Source organism: Oncorhynchus masou, unplaced genomic scaffold (assembly GCF_036934945.1).
Source record: "Oncorhynchus masou masou isolate Uvic2021 unplaced genomic scaffold, UVic_Omas_1.1 unplaced_scaffold_3589, whole genome shotgun sequence".
NCBI classification, from domain to species: Eukaryota; Metazoa; Chordata; class Actinopteri; order Salmoniformes; family Salmonidae; genus Oncorhynchus; species Oncorhynchus masou.
The window spans coordinates 10,045-31,065 of NW_027009995.1; the positions used below are offsets into that span (position 1 = coordinate 10,045).

Below are 21,021 nucleotides of genomic sequence, written 5' to 3' on the forward strand. Positions count from 1 at the left end.
AGTTATAACTCAGAAATGTTGAGCCTCAACAGACGGCTTGTTCTCGAAGAAGGGGAAAGAGAGGGGGATGGGAAGGGATGCCTGAGGAGGGAGGGGGAGGGAGAGATGGACAGAGGGGGGACATTCTGTGTTTTGTGTCGGAGATAGTGATGTTGAGACGGATGAGTGGAAGGAGGGATGATCAGGACAGTTTCAGCTTCAGCCTCAGATCATCTGATCTGTGAGGAAGGAAGGAGGGCCATTGCCTTCAAAAGTATTCACATCCCTTGACTTTTTCCACATTTATTTGGTTAGTTAAAATGTATATATTTAAATTTTTCTCAATAATCTATACAAAATACTCTGTGTGTGAAAGTGGATAAAAAAAAACATTTGTAAAACATTTATTTAAAAAAACTCTTAATTAGATACAGTACGTATTCAACCCCTGAGTCAATACATGTTAGAATAACCTTTGCCAGCGATTACAGCTGTGAGTCTTTCTGGGTAAGTCTCAAAAAGCGTTGTACACCTGGATTGTACAATTTTTGCACATTTATTATTAAAAAAAAATATTCAAGCTCTGTCACGTTGGTTGTTGATCATTGCTAGACAGCCATTTTCAAGTCTTGCCATAGATGTTCTAGCTGATTTTAGTCAAAACTGTAACTAAGCCCGTCAGGAACATTCCTTTTCATCTTGGTAAGCAAGTCCAGTGTATATTTGGCCTTGTGTTTTAGGTTAGTGTCCTGCTGAAAGATGTTTCCCAGTGTCTGAAACAGGTTTTCCAATAGGATTTTTATAAAAAATAGAAATAAACTCTCTAGTCCTTGTGGATGACAAGCATAACTTTAACATGATGCAGCCATTAATATGCTTGAAAATATGAAGAGTGGTACTCAATGATGGGTTGTGTTGGATTTGCCCATAACATAATGATTTGTATTCAGGACATAAAGTTAATTTCATTTTTTGCAGTTTTACTTTTGTGCCTTTTTGCAAACAGGATGCATGTTTTGGGAGATTTGTAATCTGTACAGGCCTCCTTCTTTTCACTCTGTCAATTAGGTTAGTATTGTGGAGTAACTCCAATGTTGTTGGTCCTTCCTGAGTTTGCTCCTTTCACAGCCATTCCTCTCTGGCAACTGGGTTAGGAAGGTCGCCTGTGTCTTTGTAGTGACTGGGTGTATTGATACACCATCCAAAGTGTAATGAATAACTTCACATGTTCAAAAGGATTTTCAACGTCTGCTTTAAAAAAACTTTTAACCGTCTACCAATAGGTGCTCATCTTTGTGAGGCATTGGAAAACCTCCCTGGCCTTTGTGGTTGAATCTGTGTTTGAAATTCACTGCTTGACTGAGGGACCTTACAAATAATTGTATGTGTGGGGTACAGAGATGAGTAGTCATTCAAAAATCATGTTAAACACTAATATTGCACACAGAGTGAGTCCATGCAATTTATGTGACTTTTTAAACTCATTTTTATTTGATTTCTAAAAACATAATTCCACTATGACATTATGGGGTATTGTGTGATACAAACTGTCAATGTAAACCATTTAAAATTCAGGCTGTAACACAACAAAATGTGGCAAAAGTCAAGGGGTGTGAATACTTTCTGAAGGCACTGTATTACAGTGTGTGTCCGTGTGTGCTTGTGTCTGTCTGTCTGCCTGGAGAAAATAAAATAATGAGTTTACAGTGAGAGAGAGGGATGTGGGTAGCCACGTACTCAGCCTCTTTCTTAGTGATGGTGTTTCCTGCAGCGAACCTCTCGGCCACAGCAGAAACAGCTGGGTCATAGTTCAGACTGGCTGCTGCTATTACCTCATCATCTCTGCAGGGAGAAAAATAGTGGGGAGAAGAATAGTATTCATACTGTGGCAAAGAAGGGGGTTGAGTGGTAAATGGCAGATATGTGAGAGCAAAACTAATAAACGGGCTCTGCCCGATCACTAAAATGGCCACCCGATCAGAACTACATATCACAAAATGGACGGCTGCCAAAACTACAAGTCCCAGAAGCAAGGGGAACCCTCAGAAGGTGGAGCCAACCCACAGATAAAGGGTCAAGAAAAACCAGGAAGAGAGAGAGAGGGCTGGAAGTATCTATGAACCATAGAGAAAGAGACAATGGAGATTGGCTGGATTTACCATGTATGAGCTGGACTGTTTGGGCTTACCTGTTGGCATTTGGACCTGGACCTACCGAGAACCCGATTTGTGTACCGAACCCTGCTATCCTTGACCTTGCCTATGGCCTTGGTGGACCAGGACGGAGAAACAAACATACAGGTACTGTCCTGTTTGAAAGAACTCTCATTCTGGGGTGATTTGGTGACAGTTTCCCACTTAATTTGTGACAAACGCTCATAACCTTGAAGAGGTTTGCCACACCTGGTGGAGAATGCGGGTAATAGACTTGATGTTCAGTTAGCACTCCAAATGGGAGTCAGGTTTTTTTGTGGTTTGTTTGGTTAGGACAGTTTCTCAGGAACATGAGTATGGAGGGAGCCATACTGGCCCTGTTACAAGCGGCGGCCACCCAACAAGAGGCAACTAGAGCTCAACAAATAGCTCATCAGGATGCAATGCGAATGTACCAGGACATGTTACAGGTCCAGCACCGGACCAACCAGCTGCTCAGAGAAGAGCAGAGAGAAACACCCAGGAGTTAAGAGAAGGCCTAAAGGGGCTAGCGGGCCAAATTTGAGCTCAATTATCAGCTGCAAATACCCAGAGGCAGGCCAATAATGTTCTTCAAAAAATGACAGCACAGGATGATGTGGAAGCATATCTTACCACCCTCGAAAGGACTGCAGAGAGGGAGAAGTGGCCAAAAGAAGAATGGGCAGGGCTTCTGACACCATACCTGGCCGGGGACGCTCAAAAAGCGTATTTCGACCTGGAGTTGAAAGATGCACAGGATTACGATAAACTAAAGGGAGAGATTCTGACTAGACTGGGAGTGACCGATACCGTGAGGGCACACCGCTTCCACCAGTGGTCCTACCAACCTGGACAACCTCCCCGAACACAGATGTTCGACTTGATTCACCTGGCACGGAAATGGTTGCGACCGGAGGCCCGTCCCTCCGCAGAGATCGTCGAGACCATCGTACTCAACCAGTTTCAGCGAGGTCTACCCCAAGAAGTGAGATGATGGGTTGGCCAGAACGAGGTACTTTCCGCCGACCATCTCGTGGGCCTGGTTGAACGATATTGTACGGCAGGAACAGCTGAGTAAGCACAGGAGGAAAGATTCCCATTCCCCAGGCCTGTGCGAACCAGTGGACAGGGTAAGACTGTCCCAACAGGTGGAGGGGGAAGAGAGCAGCGTGGGGCCATGAGGAAAGAATCGGGCCGAGAAACTAAGGAAAAAAATGGAAACTGGGAGGTCTCCCCCCTCGAACCCCTATTATCTGTTACAATTGTAATCGACCAGGACATATTGCAGCCTACTGCCCTATTAAAGAAGCAATGTAACCTCGGTGAAAAAGAAGATGATATATGGTATGCATGTCCTGTTGTAACCACTCTACTTGAAAGATCAAGAAACAAACATATGTGCAGGGTGAAGGTTGAAGGGAAAGAAGTTGAAGCACTGCTGGATTCAGGATATCAGTGTTACATGCATTCATGGGGATACCCGTCTGTACCCCACAGCCTTAGTGAGCATACAAACAGAGGACGGTCTGCTGGATTATGAGATCGGCGTGGTCCCAAAGATGTCATATGATGTAATATTGGGTAGACACTTTTCTAACTTTGCGAAGTTAGGCCAAAAGAATGGCATATTTGAGAAGCCATCAACCCTGACCAAGCAAGAAGAAGGATGGGGTCTTCAACCAAAGCCAAGAAAAGAGGTCTCCCAGGGGCCAACCTCACAGGTGCTAGTAGGAGGATGAGGATGAACCTCGTTGATAACGAACAGCCCGGTACTAGTGGGGCTGAGGTCGATCTGAAACCAGAGGATGACGATCTAGAACCCGAAGACCTGGCAGGGTCCTTGACTAATTTTCGGGACGGCCCAAAACCAGGATCCAACCCTGCAGCAAGCCAGAGCAGACGTGCAGGTCATAGATGGTACTCCCATAAATGATGGGATGATGCCTAATAGTTTTCCCCACTTCATTATGAAAAAGGGTTTGGTGTACAGAGTCTCAAAAATAGGGGTTGATGTGGGTGAACAGTTGTTGGTCCCACCCAGTGCCGGTGGACAGTTCTGGATCTAGCTCATGGGCACATTCTGGGTGGACACCTTGGTATCGCTAAAACCGAGACCGGATTGTAGGGAGGTTTACTGGTCAGGAATTCAGGCTGAGGTGGCTCAGCATTGTGGAGAAGGCCCGACCAGCTGTTAGAAAGCCGTTAGTGCCACTCCCCATAATCGAAACTGCATTTGAGAGGATAGCGATGGATATAGTGGGCCCACTGCCCAAATCCGCCAGAGGGCACCAATACATTCTGGTCATTCTAGATTATGCCACTCGCTAACCAGAAGCCATTCCCCTTCAGACGATGGCTTCCAAAAATGTGTGCCAAGGAATTAGTGCTCTTGTCCACCAGGGTAGGGGTTCCAAGGAGATCCTTACTGACCAGGGGACCCCTTTATGTGTCCGGACCTTTGTAAATTGTGGCAGGTGAAACAGTTGAGGACATCGGTTTACCATCCTCAGACAGACTGATTGAGAGATTCAACAGGTCCCTGAAGTCAATGCTCAGGAAGGTAATCGATAAGGATGGGAAAACTGGGATTGCATGTTGCCGTATCTGATGTTTGCCATTAGAGAGGTTCCTCAAGCCTCGCTGGGGTTTTCTCCCTGTGAGCTTGTATATGGAGCACTCCCGGGGGAATCTCAGACATCGCCCGGAAACCTGGGAGCACCAATCCACCCCGTATACTAGTGTCAAAGAGCATGTCACGGCAATGCAAGACAGGATAGCCACAGTCATGCCCATCGTCAGAGAGCACGAGACAAGCACAAGAGCACCAGTGGCACACTTATAACCGGCAGGCTACACTGAGGGAATTTCAACCGGGAGATAAGGTGTTAGTGCTGTTCCCCACAGTAGAGTGTAAACTACTAGCCACATGGAAAGGACCATATGAAGTACTGGAGAGAATAAGGGAAGTTAATTATCGGATCCGACAACCAGGTCGATGGCCCCAGGAACAGATCTATCACATAAACCTGTTAAAAGCATGGAGAGAGAGAGAAACACTAATGGTCTCACACCCCACACACACTCAGGAGACAGCCAAAGTAAATTTTTACCTACTCTGTCCACAGCACCAATACAGGAAGTAAAGACCCTGATCCAGAGATGTGTTTTCAGAGGTACCCAGCCGAACTGACAAAGCCGAACTGAGGTTACGGCTCATGATATCGTTTCCCTACCAGGGAGAAAAGTGAGCATGAGCATATCGGATAACCGAGACTCGACACGCCATGATTAGAGCAGAGACAGAGAAAATGTTGACAGCTGGAGTGATCCGAGGAGTCACATAGTGAGTGGTCTAGCCCAATTGTGATGGTCTCAGAAGCCCGATGGGTCTTTGCAGTTCTGTAACGACCTTCGGAAAGGTAAATGAAATCTCCAAGTTTGATGCCTAACCCATGTGGAATGAACTACTGGAGAAAATTGGTAAGCTCGGTACATTGCGACTCTGGACCTGACAAAAGGTACTGGCAAATTCCTCTGACCCCCAGGGCAAAAGAAAAGATCGCCTTTGCAACCCCTGGCGGTTTGTTTCTACCCAGTCATACCATTAAGCCTAGCCACCTTTCAACAGCTCATGAACAAGGTCCTAAAGCCGCACCAAGCATACGCCGCAGCTTATTTAGATGGCGTAGGGATCTACAGCCAGACGGGAATCCCACTTACCCCGGGTACTGGCGGTGTTAGACGCCCTTAGAAAGGCAGGGCTCACGCAGACCCTGCCAAGTGTTATGTGGGGTTAGAGGAAACAGAGTATCTGGGATACACTGTGGGAAGAGGATTAATCAAACCACAATGTAAGAGAGGTGGAGGCAATTAGAGAATGGCCGAAACCAGTAAATAGAAGCAGGTTCGAGAGCCTTCCTAGGGCTGACCAGTTACTACCTGAAGTTCATCCCAAGTTATGCCACAGTGGCCGCCCCACTCCCGACATGACTAGAGCCAGAGGCCAAACATGGTCAAATGGGATGAAAAAGGGCCACCAAAGCATTTAGGACATTACAGGAGGCTCTCTGCTGTAATCCAGTGCTTTTGGTGGTACCAGACTTTGAGAAAGAGTTTGTGCCACGACTTTAGGCTAAATGCCGCACCACACAAAACTTCGCAAAAGTTTCTAAAATTTATTAGGGTAATATCAAAAATAAGTCAAGCCGTTGTTTATAGGACAAATACGAGAAGGATATTATATTACGGCAAACACAAACATTTAATTTGGCCAAGGAAAATAGCTCAACTTGAACTGGTTTAAACCTTACCAAAAAGTTTAACAGGCTAATTTGCAGCAATTACCAAGAAACACTTGTGCCTACGTACCCAAAAATAACAGCAATAGGCTAATGATATTTATTTTACAACATGCCTACTTATAACCTATCTTAAATTAAATACAGAGTACACAATTAAAAAGACAGATCGAACTTAATTTAATTCAGACTGAAACAAAATATGTTTAGCATTTTTAGTAAACTGGTTTGGATTAATAAATGAATATACAATAATAACAATTATATACAATAATAATAATAATAATAATGATTAAACAAATTATTATAAATGAAAATAATAATACATTGAAGTTCAAAAATGACGTCTACCTGAATAGTGAGTTGCACAGTGACTGCATTTTCTTGTTCAGCAGAGATGAATTTGCATGCATCTTTACGTGCTCTAATATCATAGGCTAATTTAAACTAATTATTCAGCACCTGAGTAAGTGGAAACTCAAAACACATTAGCTCAGTAACACTACAGATAATACCCACAGCTATGAGCCATGTATTAATCTAACGGGACATTTAATGTAGAAACAAAACCCAACTACTAGATCACTATCTCTACAGATAATACCCACAGCTATGAGCCATGTATTAATCTAACGGGACATTTAATGTAGAAACAAAACCCAACTACTAGATCACTATCTCTACAGATAATACCCACAGCTATGAGCCATGTATTAATCTAACAGGACATTTAATGTAGAAACAAAACCCAACTACTAGATCACTATCTCTACAGATAATACCCACAGCTATGAGCCATGTATTAATCTAACGGGACATTTAATGTAGAAACAAAACCCAACTACTAGATCACTATCTCTACAGATAATACCCACAGCTATGAGCCATGTATTAATCTAACAGGCAGGCAGACACTTTCATTACAGGAATAATGAGGATAATGTACTTTACTGTTTGACCAAATCATGGTTTGAGCCTCCTAAAAAATAGGACGTTTTGAGTGATGTGAAGGAATGTGCAGCTCCCACCCATGCGACCAATAATTTTTTTACTCGCACAGCCAAATCAAAAGGTCGCAAAATGTGACTAAATGGTTTCAGTCTGGAGCTCTGCCTTGTAGGCTTTCCACTATAGACTCTCTAACTGTTGATCTACTTCAATGAAAACAGCCTCCGTCTTTGCAATCAACAGTAGCATAGGCCAAAGGCCACCAATTACAGGCTAATGGAAACCCTGCCATGCATTCATGCACACACACACACACACACACACACACACACACACACACACACACACACACACACACACACACACACACACACACACACACACACACACACACACACACACACACACACACACACACACACATCTTGTGCTAAAGTATATACACACACATACAAACACACACAGCCACAGACACGCATACAGACATCACATTCTCACACACACGTCCATTTGAACAATGCTGTTTTTTGTTGACTCACTTGATATAAAAGGCCAGGAACTTTTGTTCCTCCACTTTCCCTTTTACCACGATGTCAGTGTATCCTTCCCCATAGCCTGCAAAGGACACATATACACAAATGATTAGTGTGTGTTCAGGTGTGTTCAGGTGTGTGTAGTAGATAGGCTTACCTGTGTATCTGATGGTCTTCCCCAGTAGGACGGTCCAGTAGTAAGGGACAGAGTTTAGTTCAGTGGGTATATTCAGCATGTTCAGGGCTGCTACTCTCCCTACAACAACACCACACACACAGCAACAACATCAAAATCAATAGCAACTATATACAGTACCAGTCAAACGTTTGGACACACCTACTCATTCAAGGGTTTTTCTTTATTTTTTACTATTTTCTACATTGTAGAATAATAGTGAAGAAATAACACATATGGAATCATGTAGTAACCAAAAAAGTGCTAAACAAATCAAAATATATATTTTAGATTCCCTTTGTCTTGATGACAGCTTTGCACATTCTTGGTATTCTCTCAACCAGCTTCACCTGGAATGCTTTTCCAAATGTCTTGAAGGAGTTCCCACATATACAGAGCACTTGTTTGCCGCTTTTCATTCACTCCGCGGTCCAACTTGTCCGAAACCATCTCAGTTGGGTTGAGGTTGGTTGATTGTAGAGGCCAGGTCATCTGATAAAGCTCTTCTTTTTGGTCAAATTGCCCTCACACAGCCTGAAGGTGTGTTTGGTCATTGACCTATTGAAAAACAAGTGATAGTCTGACTAAATGCAAAACAGATGGGATGGTGCATCCAGGCAGAATAAATGTGGTAGCCATGCTGGTTAAGTGTGCCTTGAATTAAAAATAAATCACTGACAGTGTCACCAGCAAAGCACCGCCGCACCATCACACCTCCTCCTCCATGCTTCACGGTAGGAACCAAACGTGGAGATCACAAAAACATGGCGGTTGGAACCAAACATTTCTAATTTGGACTCATCAGACCAAAGGAAGATTTCCACTGGTCTAATGTTCATTTCTCGTGTTTCTTGGCTCAAGCAAGTCTCTTCTTCTTATTGTGTCCTTTAGTAGTGGTTTCTTTGCAGCAATTTGATCATGAAGGCCTGTTTTCGCAGTCTCCCCTGACCAGTTGACGTTGAGATGTGTCTGTTACTTGAACTCTGTGAAGCATTTATTTGGGATGCAATATCTGAGGCTGGTAACTCTAATGATCTTATCCTCTGCAGCAGAGGTAACTCTGGGACTTCCTTTCCTGTAGTGGTCCTCATGAGAACCAGTTTCATCATAGTGCTTGATGGTTTTTGTGACTGCACTTGAAGAAACTTTCAAAGTTCTTGAAATTTTCCAGATTGACTGACCTTCATGTCTTAAAGTAATGATGGACTGTCGTTTGACTTTGCTTATTGGAGCTGTTCTTGCCATAATATGGACTTGGTATTTTATCAATATTGGGCTATCTTGTGTAAACCAACCTTCCCTTGTCACAACACAACTGATTGGCTCAAACGCACAAATGTACTTTTAAAGAGGCACACCTATTCATTGAAATGCATTCCAGATGACTACCTCATGAAGCTGGTTGAGAGAATGCCAAGATTGTGCAAAGCTGTGATCAAGGCAGACTATTTTGAAGAATCTCAAATATAACATTTGTTTCAATATGGAATCATGTAGTACATTTGTTACTACATGATTCCATATGTGTTATTTCATAGTTTAAGTCTCCACTATTATTCTACAATGTAGAAAATAGTAAAAATAAAGAAAAACCCTTAAATGAGTAGGTGTGTCCACTTATGACTGGTACTTTAAGTAAAAGCCCAGTAAAACCCACATTAGTCAAACCCTAGAGACCTTTGAACAAACAAGGTTTGCTTTTTAGATGTTTTGATCTGAAAGATTATTGAGGCCATATAACAGCAAAGGTCCAGACTGAATCACATCCGGCCGTGATTGGGAGTTCCATAGGGCGGCGCACAATTGTCCCAGCGTTGTCTGGGTTTGGCCGGGGTAGGCCGTCATTGTAAATAAGAATTTTGTTCCTAACTGACTTGCCAAGTTAAATAAAGAAATCAAAAATAAAGGTAAAAGCCTGATGCATGTGTTTAAATTGGCCTGGGTGAGTTACCGTGTGCCTGTGCCATCTGCCAGTGTCCTATATTGACCCTCTGGTCTTTGGCCATTGTCAGGGGGAAGGTAGCCAGGTCTCCTCCACAGAACACTTCAAGAACATTGGTCCTCATGCACTGCAGGAGAGGAGAGGAACCACACACGCTTAGTATAGTAACAAGTTGTGTAGTGGAGGGTAGCGCATGTCAACACCTTTTGCAGAACAATGCATTGAAAGTATAGGGAGCATAACTTTACTAACCACGAATGGCCATGTTGGGGAGTCGTGAACTACTTATAGTTCAACTAGTAATTTAATTACATTTTGTAGTAGCTTGGTGGTAGCTGAACTAAATTCAAATCTCAGTAATTCCTAACTTTTTGACATATGGGTGAAGTATTTATTTTTCAGCATCAGACCTGCCCTAATCTCATAGGCGAAAGTACACATTCTGTTAACATCTGATTCCAAAGTGATCTGCTCTTGCAATTTGTAGTCTTTGACATTAGATTTAGATATGATAATTTAGTAGTTCGGATGTAGTGAACTACTTTTTCTAACTAACCTTAGTTAAGTAAACTATATTCTTCTTGAGGGTAGCTTTAGTGTAGCTTATCTTATTCCAGTGTGTAGTTTAGTAAACTATATTTTCAGAGTAGCTTCCACAACACTGGTGAATGGTGATCAGCGTTTTTCTCCACTACATCACTGATAGTTACACTCTGTAAAGAAACTCTGGGGAGAATCTCAATTGCATATTCCTCACGATCTCTCTCCACACCACCTCAACTGGTCCCCCCAACTGGTTTTGAGAAGGAGGCAAGGAAAGAGGACGCGAGGAGTATGCAATTGAGATTCTCCCTATAAACACTATCATACAGCCTACATAGAGCTAGCCCAAAGGTCGGCAGATGGTGATGTTGAGTTGTTTCATCTTACCTTCGAAGGGAATGTGTGCAGCTGGCTAATCACTCGTATTCCTGTGGACCGGTTACTATATTCAGGCTGCAAAAGCGTCAGTTTCCTCCTTAACTCAATTTAATTCATTTTTTTAAAAACGGGGAAAATATGCATACTTTCTTTATGAAGCACCATGGCTAATGCTAGTCACGGACTATCAGACCAGAGGAGAAAAAAATAGACTGCTGCAACCTGACTGGCTGAACACGCTATGCAACATTGTCACGCCCTGACCTTAGAGAGCCTTTTAATGTCTCTATTTGGTTTGGTCAGGGTGTGATTTGGGGTGGGCATTCTATGTTTTGTTTTTCTATGGTTTTGTATTTCTATGTTTTGGCCGTGTATGGTTCTCAATCAGGGACAGCTGTTTATCTTGTCTCTGATTGGGAACCATACTTAGGTAGCCCTTTTCCCCTCCTTTCTTTGTGGGAAGTTGTCTTTGTTTATGGCACATAGCCTTTAGCTTCACAGTTTGTTTGGTAGTGTTTATTGTTTTGTTGGGTGTCTTTTCTAATAAAGACAATATGTACGCTCACCACACTGCACCTTGGTCCTCTTCAATCAACAGCCGTGACAAACATATGGGACTAGCATTAGCCACTCTAGAATGGTGGTGGAAAATGGTGCTTCATAAAGAAAGTATGCATATTTTCCCTCTCCATTAAGTGTAGTTAAGGAGGAAACAGATGCCTTTACAGCCTGAATGGAGATTTTGTTTGTTTGTACGAACTGGTTCACGGGAGATACGAGTGTATAACCGGCTGCATACCTTCCCTCAATATTGCTATCAGCCAGGCCTTTAGGCTAACATAGAACCTACATACCATCAAAAGAGTAAAGCTTTATTTACTCCTAACCCCCACACAAATAAAGTTACAACAAATGCCACAAATTAGATGTCAACATTCTTACTATTAACAAACAAAGCAACCCTTGGTTTGATTCAGTAGGACAACAACATGCTTTATTCAGCCATCCAATTGGAGCTCACCTTGTCCACTATGACTGAGCTCTTAGAGTCCATCGCTATGGGAGTACCCTGCAGGAACTCTGAGTTAGGGATCACACCTGGGGGAGGGAGATACAGGAAAGAGAGAGAAAAGAGATGGAGAGAGGAAAGTATGAGATGTACAAAGAAAATACAGTCTTTATAGTTCAGATTTGCCATACAGTAGTAGGTCTTTATGAGGTTGTGTAGTATACTGAATTTAAAGTGTAATAATTGTCCTGTGTTGTACATACCTATGCCAACTATTAAAACATCAGCAGGAATGACTGTCCCACTCTTCAGCACAACCTCTTTTACCTGCACAGAGACAAACACGTTATATTCTCATTGAATAACCCAACACAGCTGTACAACTATAATGGGATTGTCTTCATGTTGCCAGGACACGGACACAGCTCGGTCTCTCTACTGTACCTTTCCGTTCTCTCCGCGGACCTCTGACACATTGTCATTCATATAAAACGCCACATCCTTCTCTGCAAGCATCTGTCAACACAACACAAGGAGGGGATGAGAGGGGTGAGGAGGCAGAAAGGAAGATGACTTCTAAGCAGTTTTAAATGCAGCTTAGTTCTACATTGGAAGCTTAAATAAAAGGAGGGTTCGGAGCGCCCTCTCCTGTCTCTCACCATCATGGTGACCTTGCCAATCTCAGGGCCCAAGGTCTTCTGGTAGGGTAGCTCACTGCTGCCAATCACTGTGATGCTGGTGGCTTTGTCTGTCATATAGGATGCCACCTCCATGCCTAAACACAACACACAGCCAGGGAAATACACAGATCAGGGCTATTCGTAGTGTAGTGCACTACTTTTGGCCAGAGTTACACAAAGACAGAGGTCTGGACAAAGTAGTTGCCTACTGTGACAGGAGCATAAAGTGTCAATTGAGACTGGATAAAGACAGTAGCCTTAGCGAAGAGGATATCCCAATCCCTTGTCTGGCAAGCCCACCCACAACCAACATATCTACACTTCCAAATCCAGTGTCTAGCATCTTTACGTGTCCAGGTCACCTGGACATGGGACTCTTCGCTCTACACAACAGAATTAGAATGGATCAGAACACAGAATTAGAATAAGTAGAATGGACATTCCTATTCCCATTCTCTAACTACTGCTGTGTTCTGGGGTGGGTGGAATGGTGACCATTTTGGGTAAGTGTTCTCTCTGTGTGTGTGTGTGTGTGTGTGTGTGTGTGTGTGTGTGTGTGTGTGTGTGTGTGTGTGTGTGTGTGTGTGTGTGTGTGTGTGTGTGTGTGTGTGTGTGTGTGTGTGGTGTGTGTGTGTGTGTGTGTGTGTGTGCACCTGCAGCCTGTGGATATGAGGGCTGGTCGTAGCTCTGACTGAACCGTCATCAAATGTTACTTTCTTCTTCTCTGTAGTTCAACGACATGGCCTGCCATGACAATAACACAGAGCTTGAGAAGGCTTCTGAGAGCATGCAAACAACCAAGCAATGGCCATAAATATAGTGCACTCATATGCTGTAAATACAGGCAGATATACTACAGGTTAATGAGCACAAAAGAGAAAACATAGTGAGAGAGAGCCATGTTATCTGAATTAACCCTTTGAGGTCATCTGTTCGAACAGTAGAACTCCAATAGAATCTTGAGAATAATTTGTTCAAGAAACTCATCCTTCCTAAATTAACACAACAAAGTAAAGGCCAGGAGAATGAGGACTATGTATAATATTTTATAATGTATATAATATGTTGTAATAATATATAAATAAAGCTATATTGTATCCACCTCTTTGCGGAGCCACACCTCGATGTCGTGTTTATGGAAGAACTCCATCCTCCTCAGCAAAATGCTGTCATCCTCCTCACATTCATTACCTGGTCGGGGGGTGACGTGTTAGATAGGTGACGGTTAAGAAAGAATGAAAACATATTTTAGGACTGTTTTTTTTTTTTAAAACACGAGAATGAGTTACCCATCTATTCTATTTTTTTATAGATCTTTATAGGGTTTGACCTCTCCTCTGACCCCATGACCTTTGCCCCTACCAGAATAGAAACATAAGGTAAGGATTTGGGAGGGTAAGCTCTAGGGTTGTAGAGTTCTGGTTTGCTCACAGGTTATTCAGAAATCCTGGTCGGTTGATGCCCAGAAGGTTTTATTTAACTAGGGCAAGTCAGTTAAGAACAAACTCTTATTTACAATGACTGCCTATCCACGCATGCTGGGCCAATTGTGCATCAGCTTCCTATGAGACTCCCAATCACAGCCAGATGAGGCAGCCTGGATTCAAACCAGACTACAGTGACGCCTCTTGCACTGAGATGGCACTGAACACTGTGCTACTGGGAGCCCAGAATAAGAAGGGAACAGCAGGAAATCTGGAATACTCAAATGAGGATTTCTGGAAAACTGGGGAATTTTGCAGAAGATACAGAACTTGGGTAATTTACCTTGCTGAGTCGTGTTTGTCATAGGGCAGAAGGTTGTCCCTGGTTACCATGATGATTCTGCCTCCGAAGTTCTCCTGTCTCCAGAGTTTCCGCACACACTAACGACGAGACCCTACGCTTACAGAGAGAGCACCATCACGCACACCACGCAAGCAACCACATACACATAAGGCACTTGTGCACACACGCACACTGAGCCCCAGTATCCTGTCCTCACCTCCCCGAGCAGTAGGATGGTGTGGATGACACCTTCTACTCTGGATCCCATACTCTTTATTCGTTTGGTCTGTCTCGCTGCCTACACACAAACACCACATGACATAGAGTGACAAAGAATTCATAACTGCTTTATGATCCATCTATAACTAACTCAAATAGTTTTCCGGCTCTTACTGTTTCTGTATAACATGGTTAAGGCAACAGTAACAGTAAATCAAAACAAAATTGAGAGCTTCAGCTTGACAGCAAATGCAGCATGTTGTAATATTCTGCCATTTAAAAAGCAATGCGATTTTTAAAAGTGATGCTTACCTTTTTGTTTACGGACACATACACTTTGTTGTTTTCGACTTTCACCTGAAAAATATATCAAACAAAGTCAATCAAAGCCCTGTCTGTCTGTCTGTTAGACCCACCTTGTGTGGCAGACAGTCCATGCCAGGGTATTCCTCAACGTTTTCTCTTTCTATATTTCTCCCCTTCCCGTCTCCTACCTCCCTCTCCTCCCTGCCACCCTCTCCCTCCCTACCGTGTGACAGGGTAGACAGTCCATGCCAGGTATTCCTCCAGGTCTCCTGTCTGGATGTTGAAGCAGGCACCGTGCCACGGGCATCGCACCCTGTGCCCTGATAGAACCCCTACACACACGCGCCACACACACACATGCACACACAATACACTATTATAACAGCCAATACATTGTGTACAGTACATGACTTGGAGAACATGCACTCACAGGGACACACACACACTGACTGTACTTCCTCACCTTTGCTCAAGGGAGCTCGTAGTGTGTACACTGGTTGCCGATGGCGCTGTATATGCCTTCACTCCGTACCAACAGAACATTGTGGACGTCCCACCTCCACCTCCATCATCCTACACACACACAAACGAATGTGTGTACAACGTGTACTGATCTGTCTCTCTGTGCTTTCTGACCCATGTTTTCTCTATCTCCATCCTCTCTTCCCTCTTTCTAACTGAATAGGGTGTGATGAAACTTGGATCCTTAAATTTAAGAAAATACCCAAACATTTGAATCACAAAGCATATTATTTTTTTTTGTTATAGCCTAACTAGGCGATAGGCTATAAAGCCCTGGGGAAAGTTGTGTAAAGGTAATTCATCGATATGATGTAGATGGTAAACAGCACAGTAGGTCAATTTCTGCAACAACTTAGAGCACTTAAGCACGAGGCTCAACTTCTCCACTATCTGGGCGCCTGGATACCACGCTGTGAACAGAACCTGTGAACAGAACCTGTGAACAGAACCTGTGCACATGCATTGTGTGTGACGTTTGTTTTGTGTCATTTTAGCAGAAGCTCTTTTTCCAGTGCGTTTACAGGAGCAATTAGGGTTAAGTTTCTTGCTCAAGGGCACATTGACAGCTTTCACTCTCTCCATGCGTGTGTTTGTGATGTCGGAAGTATGGCAACTAATCAGTCCCATCTGTTCCAAAATACTGAATCTTAGGAGTCCATTCTTAGCGGAATAAGAATCTTGACACTCATAAGTGGGAGTCGAGGAATCAATTATTTTGTCGTCGACTCTCCACCACTACGTCATCATCATTAACAGGTGGAAAGAAGTCCTGTATGGGTATGAGAATACTTTTGAGAAGTTAAATAAGAAAGAAATGACGGTTTAAACTTTCTTTAAAAAAAATGCCACATCCCTAATTACTGACCATTCTGTGGTTCTGATTCCAGACACACCATCTGTCTATATATATATATATATCCTCCCCCCTCCCCCTCTTTCTTACTGTCCGTCCTTTAGTTCTGACTCCAGACACACCACCTCTGTCAGCTCTTCAGAAGCTTCGTCTGGGTCGACGTCCAGCAACTCGCTACAATCTGTGATTACACGCACACGCGCACACACACACACACACACACACACACACACACACACACACACACACACACACACACACACACACACACACACACACACACACACACACACACACACACACACACACACAGGAGTGTTAGAAGTTGTTGACCCATTCTCTGTGTGTGTGTGAAGGGTGACTCACATAAGAGGACAAAAGACATCTGGGTTTATTGTCAACTCTGTCCTCTCCATAAACTGCTCATGAAAGTAAGATAACCAAATATTCAAGAAGAAAACGTATCAGGTGTGCTTGTACAAACATCTTATTTTCTATAAAAAAAGTGGTTAACTTATTTAAAAATGTAACCAAGGATGTTGTAGGTGTGTGAGTAAGTATGTCATTCTCTCATAGTTTCTAAACACATGAACATGGTGTATAACACAGCGAGATTACACTTTACAGTAGAGCAGAATGGACAATCCACCTGCCTGCAACATCACAGGAGAATTACGCAACGCATGAGAGAGAGCCTTTACAATGTGCTGGATGATTTGACAGGTGAGTCGTGAGCGGACTTTACGCACCAGTCTAGCCTACTCATTCAACCATTACTAAATTATTTTTTTAACACAAAAACGGTACTCACGTGGCCTTCCAGACATCCCGTTGATTCTACAGTAATTACAGACGTTCCTCAATAGTCCTCAACGAACATGTGATAAGAATTCAGGTTTGTTTTATAAAAGTGTCCGGAGGCAGTCTTTGCATTAGCTGAAAGCACCTATCGCGAGGTGACAATTTCTCCGCAAACAAACCTGCTCCAACCCCTCATCCCTCGGCCCCTCGATGATTTAACAGGTCGGTAAAAGTGCAGGAAAAGTTGAGAAGCACTGAAAATATTGCACAAAAAATAACTGTATTTTAACAATCTAAAGTGAATAACTGGATGTAGATCCGGTAATGTTTGTGATTTTGCTTCGTTATCGTTATTGTTGAAGAGAGGAGCAAGCCTTTCTGTGTGACACAACAGCAGCATAGAGAAAGGCTGACGAGGCACTAACGTTCACAATGAATGAGTAAGAATGCACAACTTGCGTAAACCTTTGGGTTGCTCATTCATTCAAATCATCGTTACAAAATCTATGTTTTATCATCATGTTGGTTGCGGCCAATGGCCATAATGAAAAAAAAATTGTTGTGAAAATTTGTTTCATTGCCAATTACAAATGGGAAATAATTTGTTGTGAGAGGGGGCCACATAAACTCATGTAACCCAATATTGCAAGCTTTGATATTGCAAAAATGTGAAATACAAATAGTAAATTGTCTGCCCCACATACATGGGAAAAAAACAGCATTGGAATATCTTAAAGCATTTTTGAAATATAAACCTGCAAACACACAGATACAATAGGCACATATATCAACTTTGAATATTTATGGTAACTGTTCAATAGACAACTTTCCAAGTCAAATGTGCTCTAATTCAGTGCTGTATGGCCTGCCTGACAAAATGCATAAAGTTCCACATTTTATGATGTTGTGCCTATCGGAATCGGCTCTAAGGCAAGTGATCTCAGACTCTGAAAACTGTCATGTGTTCCTGTTAACTGTTCAGCCCCTACACTTGCAATTCCGTTAGGGGCCACTCCTAGACTTGACTCCAAATCCAATTTGGTGTCCAAAATCCAATATGGCTTCCACAATACCATTAAATGGTGTTTTAATCACCTGTAGAAGTACATGTTTTAAATTAGATACTTTTTCCAGATTTGTGTACCGCACTTATGACCTGTACTCAACACTATTTTTGTGTACTTCAACTGTGTTTATAAATCTAATATGCCCATCATATACACTCAAACACCTTTGTCTGGATATATAAAAAGGCAACAGACTGCTTGCCATGGCAACACCAAGCATTCCAAGTCACCAGCCTCTTTGAGGATCTTTAAGACAACTGGGATGCTCCAATTAAAGAAAAGAGAATCCTGGACTCTGACACCCTCTCCCTAGCTCAACAACTTGCCCCCACTGTGTTATAACTTGCGCCTCCAGGATTGGTCTGTTAAGTCACCTCCTTATCATTTAGAAGTAAGCTTTGATTCATTGCTAGTCCAATACATCTGCCTGAATCCAACGTGACCTTCTGCTGGCTCACTGTATTGTGATGCGAATTGGGATGTTCCGGTGCCTTTTTGTCCTGTTTGGGTTGAGCTGGCACATTGCTTCTTCCAGACAATCATGTCCACCATCCTGGCTCTCTGCCCTGGAGTTGCCTTATACACTATATACACAAAAGTATGTGGACACGCCTTCAAATTAGTGGATTCTGCTATTTCAGCCAGACACGTTGCTGACAGGTGTATACAATCGAGCACACAGCCATGAAATCTCCATAGACAAACATCCAGAAGGCGAGGTCAGTACAGGTGCATCAAAGCAGGGTCCGAGAGACTGAAAAACAGCTTCTATCTCAAGGCCATCAGACTGTTAAACAGCCACCACTAACATTGAGTGGCTGCTGCCAACACACTGACTCAACTCCAGCCACTTTAATAATGGGAATTGATGGGAAATGATGTAAAATATATCACTAGCCACTTTAAACAATGCTACTTAATATAATGTTTCCATACCCTACATTATTCATCTCATATGTATACGTATATACTGTACTCTATCATCTACTGCATCTTTATGTAATACATGTATCACTAGCCACTTTAACTATGCCACTTTTTTTTTACATACCCTACATTACTTATCTCATATGTATATGTATATACTGTACTCGATACCATCTACTGCATCTTGCCTATGCCGTTCTGTACCATCACTCATTCATATATCTTTATGTACATATTCTTTATCCCTTTACACTTGTGTGTGTATAAGGTAGTAGTTTTGGAATTGTTAGGTTCGATTACTCGTTGGTTATTAATGCATTGTCGGAACAAGAAGCACAAGCATTTCGCTACACTCGCATTAACATTTTGTAACTGCGTTCTTCGTTTGTTGATAGAGAGTCGGACCGAAATGCAGCGTGTTGGTTACTCATGTTTTTTAATGAATGAATCGCGGTACATGAAATAACTGATATAAATAAATAACAACAAAACGGAACGTGAAACCTAATTACAGCCTATCTGGTGAAACTACACAGAGACAGGAACAATCACCCACGAAATACACAGTGAAGCCCAGGCTACCTAAATACGGTTCCCTGTCAGAGACAACAAGAATCACCTGACTCTGATTGAGAACCGCCTCAGGCAGCCAAACCTAAACTAAACACACCCCTAATCAACCACAATCCCAATGCCTACAAAAACCCCAATACGACAACACAATAACATAAACCCATGTCACACCCTGGCCTGACAAACTAATTAACTAAAACACAAAATACTAAGACCAAGGCGTGACACATTTGCTAACCATGTGTATGTGACAAATAAATTTGATTTGATTTTGACTGTGTAACACTGGGAATACCAGCCAGGACCTCTGCTCCTTCTGGTGCAGATCCTTCACACTCTATGTTCGATCCTGATCTGGCTATGCCAAATGTGACTTGGTTCAGGAAACTAGGCATATGTCAAGCGTCACAACTTCACAGGAGACACTTGAGTGTAAGCTCTTTTTAAAATGTGTTTTTTGGCAGGAATGTCTTCTGGAACATGTGAACTTTCCTGTGCCTTAATAGCTAACTTGTATGCCATCTGTAAATACAAATAAAATTGTTAAATTACGAACCTTGTTGGTTAAGCCACAGAAAAAGTTAGCAACCTTCCCACTAGCCATGATTGGATGGGATAATGACTGGGCTGGAAATGCCGAGAGAGGAGTCGGGGTTGGTCTGCCATATTGAAGGCTGCTATCTATTTGAGTTTGTCAATCTGTGTTAGTAATCCTGTTGAACACAGCTTTTTTAAAGATGTATTGTCTAGTGGAGCTGCATAAATGTTGCTCTCCATTTTCTGGAGGATCAGTGGAATTAGAGTATGATAGCTAAAGAGAGAGAGACCTATCTATCTCCGTGTTATGGCATTCCGGACAGAGAGGCACTTGTTGATAGTCTAGCGTTTGCCCAGCTACATTTTCACATATTACACATTTATGGTTTCATTTATAGTTAAGGTGTACTGTTAGCTAGCTAGCTGACGTTAGCTGGCTGGCTCCCTACCTGACATTATTTGTTTCCCAGAGTCGTTTGCATTTCTAGTTGGAGCCTAATGTTAGCTAGCTGATATTGGACGTGGTTGGTTAGCTCCCAGCACTGTGGCATTGTTGCCACTTTGTTCATTGTTGTTAAACTAGCTAACATTAGCTGGCTGGCTCGTTAGCTAACGTTACGTGACGTGTGTGGTCTTAAATATTGTTTACCTAGCTAGGTTCATTGTTTACCTAGCAAGCTAGCTATATGTCTTAAGCTAAATGTGCTGTTAGCTAGGTAGCTAACGTTGGCTGGGGCCGTCTCCCTAGCGGCATTATTATTTGTTTCTCAGAGCTGTTTGCTTTTCTAGA

General features: G+C 42.7%; 1 pseudogene; it reads right to left on the reverse strand.

The window, feature by feature from the left end:
- Positions 1-181: 181 nt before the first annotated feature.
- LOC135534567 (apoptosis-inducing factor 3-like) lies at positions 182-15,523 on the reverse strand (annotated as a pseudogene).
- Positions 15,524-21,021: the final 5,498 nt, after the last annotated feature.